Below are 7539 nucleotides of genomic sequence, written 5' to 3' on the forward strand. Positions count from 1 at the left end.
ATGTATTTAAATTACACTTAATTTTCAGTTTTGATTTACTGATATTGCTAATAAAGTAAAATGTAATTACTAATAAGTCTTTATTCATACTTTGTACATTACATGCATAACTACACTACAGTACTTACATTGTTGTAGGCTACAACTAAATGGAAAGATTAATTACACAAGTTGCCGAAGGTAATTCAAATATTTTGTTTTATTACCGACATGTGGTAAAACATTTCTGGGTGTCTTCTTTGCCTGTTTATGTTAGAAGAAGAAAAAAATAGTCAGCAATGTCATATAATCAGTTGATGTTGGCATTAACTATGAAGCTGTTTTAAGTGTGGACTTAAGGAGATAAACTACCTTAAAATCTTTCCATCCATGATCTGAACACACTGATCCTTGCAGGGTAGTGAGGGGGGCTAATGGTGCCCATCTCCAGCAGCCATCAGATGAGAGGCAGGGCTCATCCTGGACTGGTCACCAGTCCACCACAGGGCCCTGAAAGCCAACAACAAATAAAATGTATGAAAGAGAAATGTTAGATTAGCAAGGGTAAAAATTCTGTCCAGTTATCTTTAAATCAAATCATGTTTATTAAGCACCTGGTGTTGGTAACACACCAGTTTTTGTTGTTGAAAATGTAGCTAGCTCCTCATTAAAAAACAAAAACAAACTTACATCATGAAGACGATGTGAAGGTTCATCTTCAGAGCTGGTTGGTGATCTGGTGGAGTCAGAGCCTCTTCTCAGACAGGAAAGTCTTTAGTTTCCTAACACCTGATTTCTCTGGCTTCCTCCTTCATCTTCATTTGCTTAGACTGCAAACATATGTTGAAGATAAAAACATTGATGAACGAGTTAGAACAACAACCTCACAATATCAAAGTCTCTGTCTTATGGAGCTTAATTAAAACCAGGTTAAGTTTATGAATTAAAGTATAAGTCGCAACAAACAGAGCCTCCATGCAGTTACAACATGAAGCTGAATGATTTCTATTGTAACAACCATACATGTCACAATAAAATTGATAAAATAATTATTTATGAAACCAACATAAGTTATATATCTTTACTGCACTATTTATAATTAAATGAAGATAATTAATAAGCAAACTTACCGCTAGCTAGCAACACGTTAGCTGCCTTCGTCCCTCCGGGCTCCTTTTGTGACACACATTTCATTTCCATCGATTGTTGTCCCGTTGTGTTGTCGTTCAACTCGGATTAGGACGTCACCAGCTTGAATTTACCAAAATTAGTAACTACTGTCAACGCCCTCTCTACTTTAAAAGCAATATTATGCGAGTAAAAATGGCGAACTTGAACAGCGTCTGTTATTTTCCCTGCGTTCAAGTTTTTTCTTCTCTTGATGGCGTTTAAAAAAAATGAAAGTGTGCAATTCCGCCACCATCTGGTCTGGAGTATGAACTGGAGCTAATGCCATTGATTATAAGGTTTTACATCACACATCTGAAAATGGATTGGGTACTTTCTTAAAAATTACATCATGATTATCATTTGTTATTGTATGCAATTTTAATAAATAGTAAAAGATTATTAAGGCACTTAAAAAATCATACTTTTTAGATACTTAAAAAGTATGCCTACATATTACATTAAACACACTTTAAAGGTGCCTAAAATACATACTTCTGCATATCCATCAATTAGTTTTATTTTGTAATCAGGTTGCTGCGTGTTTCAGACTTCTGCCCAGGTCCCTCTTGAAAATGAGATCTGGTTAAATAAAGAAAATTAAAAAGGCATATTTTATTAGCCTAAAATTTACACTGAGATGCAGTTTCAAACATACTGAAATTAATAATTTAAAGTAGTGTTAAGTAAATTTTTAAAAATTCTATTTTGAGCATATATTTTTAAATATACACAAAATATATTTTTAATATACTTGAGAAAGTGTATATTTAGACTGGGGCAAATATATATTTTGTTCACTTACAGTATACTTTTATTTAATATAATAAAAGTGTATTTTGGTACAATTATGTTTAAGTGTGTTTAAAGTTCTAATTTCAAAATTGGTACTTTTAGTATACTTCAGATATACTTTTAGGTAGTACACATAATACGTAGTATACTTAAAGTGTACTTTCACAAATTTAAGTATGTTTGAAATATACTAAAGTATACTTTTTTTTCACCTGGGTACAAATCCCAAAAAAGTTGGGACGAGTAGCGATAAGTGGCTGGAAAAAGGAAATTGAATATAACAGGAAGACCAATTAACACTAATTAGGTCAATGGACAACATGATTGGGTATAAAAAGGGCTTCTTAGAGTGTCAGTGTCTCTCTGAAGCCAAGATGGTAAGAGGATCACCAATTCCACCATTGTTGCGCAGAAAGACAGTGCAGCAATACCAGAATGTTGTTACCCAGCGTAAAATAGCAAAGACTTTTAAGTTATCATCATCAACCGTGCATAACATCATCAACAGATTCAGAGATTTTGGCACAATCGCTGTGCGTAAGTGTCAAGGCCGTAAAACTCTACTGGATGCTCGTGATCTCCGGGCCCTTAAATGTCACTGCACCTCAAAGAGGAATGCCACTGTCAAGGAAATAACAGCCTGGGCTCAGGAATACTTCCAGAAAGCATCGTCAGTGAACACAATCCACCGTGCCATCCGCTGCTGCCAGCTGAAACTCTACAGAGCAAAGAGGAAGCCATTTCTAAGCAACTCCACAAGCTCAGCCGTTTGCACTGGGCCAGGAGTCATTTAAAATGGAGTGAGACAAAATGGAAGACTGTTCTGGGGTCAGATGAGTCATGATTTGAAGTTCTTTATGGGACACTGGGACGCCATGTCATCAGGACCAGAGAGGACAAGGATAACCCAAGTTGTTATCAACGCTCTGTGCAGAACAACATGTGCTCCCATCTAGACGTCATCTCTTTCAGGGAAGACCCTGCATTTTTCAACAAGATAATGCCAGACCACATTCTGCAGCAATCACAACATCATGGCTATGTAGGAGAAGGATCTCGGTACTGAAATGTCCAGCCTGCAGTCCAGATCTTTCACCTATAAAGAACATTTGGCGCATCATAAAGAGGAAGGTGCAACAAAGAAGGCCTAAGACGATTGAACAGTTAGAGGCCTGTATTAGACATGAAAGGCAGAGCATTTCTATTTCTAAACTTGAGACACTGGTCTCCTCTGTCCCCAGACGTCTGAGTGTTGTAAGAAGAAGGGAAGATGCCACACAGTGGTAAAAATGGCCTTGTCCCAACTTTTTTGGAATTTGTTGACGTCATGAAATTTTGAAACAACATATTTTTCCCTTAAAATGACACATTCTCTCAGTTTAAACTTTTGATCTGTGATTTGTGTTCTATTGTGGATAAAATATTAGATGATGGCACCTCCACATCATTGCATTCAGTTTTTATTCACAATTTGCTTAGTGTCCCAACTTTTTTGGAATCCGGTTTGTATACTGTTACTTTAGATTTAAGTAAAATCTTAAGAGTAATGTAAAACGTTGTACTTTAAACTAACTCCTGCGAAACTCCATTCTAAGTATGTTCCCTCACATTAAGGCATGTGATGACATATGGTGGTACATCTCAGCCTCAATGAATTACCCTTTCAAAATAAGGTATATCTATGAATCTCTTTTTGAGAATAGCCCTTCAGATGAAGGCTTTGGGCTGAAGCCTAGCTTGAGATAGTTTTAATAATGTTATTTCAGTTTAGATTTAATTTTGACGAGTTTGCGCAATTTGTTTAGTTTGGCATTATTTTGCCTAAAGTGTCTCACTACTGGCTTTCCACGGTTCAGTTTTCAGTGGTACAGCTTTGTATAACTTCGTCACAGCCCCTGTTTACCTATAAAAGCACAGAGCCTCCTCCCTCTCCACCTCTATTACCCCACCTGCCTGATGGCGAGTCAGAATTTGAATAAGAATTATTATTAGTTATTGTTTTGAAAAAAAGAAGTCACTAGAGGAAAGATTTACAAAAATAGTGACAAAGTTGGTAAGTTGACAACAGCTTCTTTCGTACTGATCACACTCCCATCCATCTCCATGCTCATCCCCTCACTCGGCCGTGTTTCTCGGCTCCGCCACGTTTGCTGGAATTTTTCAAAATTTGCCATGGGTGGGGTTTAGCTTTCAGAGGTTAGTTACACTTTAAGGAGTTATGGCTTACTTTCAAAAGAATGGCTGTTGATTTTTATCAGTTTAATGCCCCCTCGGGGATGTGGATAAAGTGCAAGTTTTAGCATATGCTTCAGTTCCCCACGTCTTTAATTCATTCTCTCAGGGCAGAGTTTTCATTTTCAGTTTTACACGCTTGGCCAAGTCTGTAATGTCATCCACAGTTGCTCTGACTCTTTGTTCAAGCCAGTTGACATACTGTCCAAATATTCTAAGTTACTAAGTGTCTCATTTATTTTTTTCAGACTAGCTTCATTTGCTGCATGAAATCCTGGAGGCCAGGTAAGTTTCCAGGATTTACATGGAATAATTCGCACATTACCCATTGTGAGGCCAGCAAACCTTTTCAGTCAGTGTAGAATGAAGAAATTATTGATTTAACACTTCAGGCTGTTTTTTTAGGCTCACCATAAGTATCCCATTTGCATCAGCCATTTTGTGATGACACATGAAGAAGTAGTTGGGAAAATTAATACTTATTTTTCAAAATATATGTTGAACTAAATATTTAAAGTACATATTGAATTATTTGCTTCTAAATATATACTTTGTAAACTAAGAATTTAGTTTGGAACTGTGACATTTGCAAATGTATGAGTAACAGTGAAAATCTGACTTTAAAATCAGCTATGACAGAATTAAACCAGAATACACAAACAAGAACAAACAAACAGCAACAAGCTTAAAGAAGATGGACGGTCACTTACAGCATCCTTGTCCCCTTTGGGACAAATCTCCTGCCAGGTTTTCTTCATGTCCTCGGGAAGTCTTTGGGTCAAAAGATGATGCAAATTTTAGTGACGGTTCATTTTTGTAAAAATGTTATCAGCTACAGCAGATAAAATTATTATACATGTTGTAATCATGTTCCAGCCCCTAGATATTAGAATATAAGTCACTCTGAGGAGATTTATGATCTGGTTGGATTTTTACCAAATTCCTAACCTCCCCCTGCATACTTCCATACAAACATCAAACATCTGAAAATTACTATAAGGACTAACAGACTAACAGAGTACATTAAAACTCTTGATATAATGTAATGTTGAATAATCATGTTGAGTTCAGTGTGCAGATAAATTGTTCTTTCTTCTGTCCTAACCTGATCCAAAGTGGTGAGTATAAAATGCAATACTTTCAGTCAGACAGAGGATCTTATAGACTTAGATTGGTTTGTGTCTCCATGGAGATATGAGATGGAGTGTAGAAAATAGCCTAAACTTACCTCTGATTTAATGAAGCTTTAGTGTAAGTTTCACTCTGAGGTTCAGGTACTGGTCCAGGTTGAAGTGTCTGAGCACGTTCAGGTTCATGATGTTTCTGTCGTCTGAACATGACCAGACAACCAAAAAGGAAATGCTTTCAGGTAAGTATTTAGAGTCTCACATTCAGGTTAAATGCCCATTTATTAATTGTCTTATGCTTCTCAGGAAATATTTTGTTAGGGGCAGCAAGTCTAGGAGGGAACCTCAGACTTCACTCTTCCTAACAACATCCTGTGTTTCATTCTGGGGGATCCCAAAGGCCTTTCCAGGCCAGAAAGGATTTGTAATACCTCCAGTGACGTCTGATTTTGCCTGGAATTGCCTCCATCTGGGACTTACATGGAAAACCTCAAAAGCAGGAAGCTCATTTCAGCTCCTTTTATATCCAGGGTATCCTCCATTTGGTCCTAATCCATTTTCCCTGACCATAGGTGAGGGTAGGAATGTAGATAAGTCACTAACAGGTTTGCTTTTTGGCTCAGCTCTTTCTTCACCACATGTTGGACAGCAGTGCTGGTGACACCTACTGGTGGGATCACTCTGCTATTACTTTTCTGTTTTATCCAAAATTAACAATCTGCACTCCACTATGTTAAATAAAGCTAACATAGTAATGCATCCAGATGATTTAAGCATATATACATCAGCATTAACTAATACAAAACTAGACACCATTATGAGCAAGGAATTAAAAACAGTGACAGAATGAGTTAATGCAAATAAGATGGTCCTGAATATATCTAAAACTAACTGTATGATTTTGCAGTGAAATTATAATTTAATAGTGGTAATTCAATATTTAAATATTTAATATTAAAATTAACAACATCCCTAAATACCAGGCAACTGACAAAAATAACTTATGAAATTAAGGGTTGATGATGAATTATGGAAAAAAATATCAAAAACATGATTGTATATATGGGTAGAGGCTTGTCAATTATAAGAGGACATGCAAGTTTTATTAATTTAAATATCTTGAAAACAGCAGTTAAATGTTTGATGTTATCACATCTTACCTATTACCCAGAAGGGGGATTATAAAATATACAAAACAGCAGTCACAACATATGAAATATGATTATAGTACTAATAATACCATCATCAATGAACAACATCCTGAACCAGTTATTGGCCAAAGATAGATTAATGCACTCACTGATTATTACACACATATCTGTCTTAAAATCACGTTTTATTACATTTAAAAATCTCACCTTTAATGAAGAGAAACGCAAGTATATAACAAGGCATGAGGTTGTAGGAAACTTTACTACATGTAAAGTATGATCATCAAATGCATTGTTTTTGTGGAGATCTATGTCTGATTTGATTTGAAATTCTCTCTCTCATTCTTTCTCTCTCTCTCAACATAAGAATCAAGTGAACTTCAACTACTCCCTGTAACATACAGTATCTCTAAGATAGGGTGTCTGGGGACACTAGGGGGAAAACTAATTTCGGCTGCTTGTATCTGTGACCTCGTTCTTTCAGACATGACCTAAGGGTCATGACCATAGATGAGGGCAGGAACTTAGACCAGTAAATCAAGAGCTTCCTTTTTGACTCAGCTCTCTCTTCACCACGACAAACCAGTACATCACCCGCTTCACTGCAGACGCTGCACCAATTCACCTGTCGATCTCCCGTTCCACTTTGGAAAGGACACCCTCCCCGACCTGGAGAAGGCACTCTATTCTTTTTCAGCTCATTTATTTATGCATATATTGATATAGCTATGATTTTTTATTTTATTTATTGAGATAAAAGATGATAAAAGAAAGAACCTTGAAAATATTGATCAACAGGTTTTGCATGTCATTCAACACATTCTCCTTTTGGTTTTCTCATCTAAGGTGTCACACACAGAGAGACACACACAAACACACACACACACACACACACACACACACACACAAATAATACACATGCACAATAAAGTATAGGCAGCAATGTTATCTAGCTTGGTTAGATAACTGGTGTTAACTAACTTTGAAGAAGGCTAATAGGTTGATTTGTGACAATAACACTGTCACAGTATTGATGATTGACACACACATTTGTGAGGTTAAAACACAGATAATACTTATATGTAAAA

At 36.4% G+C, this 7539-nt stretch overlaps 1 long non-coding RNA gene across 2 annotated transcripts in view; it reads right to left on the bottom strand.

Annotated features, from left to right (window-relative positions):
- Positions 1-209: 209 nt before the first annotated feature.
- The window catches only part of LOC107836903 (uncharacterized), a 17306-nt gene continuing 9976 nt past the window's right edge, over positions 210-7539 (bottom strand). For both annotated transcript variants that reach the window (XR_001662879.1, XR_001662878.1), the window contains one exon: positions 210-243. This is a non-coding gene — a long non-coding RNA (uncharacterized LOC107836903). The remainder of the gene's footprint in view (positions 244-7539) is intronic.

The sequence above is a fragment of the Poecilia formosa genome, unplaced genomic scaffold (genome assembly GCF_000485575.1).
Source record: "Poecilia formosa unplaced genomic scaffold, Poecilia_formosa-5.1.2 Scaffold96, whole genome shotgun sequence".
NCBI classification, from domain to species: Eukaryota; Metazoa; Chordata; class Actinopteri; order Cyprinodontiformes; family Poeciliidae; genus Poecilia; species Poecilia formosa.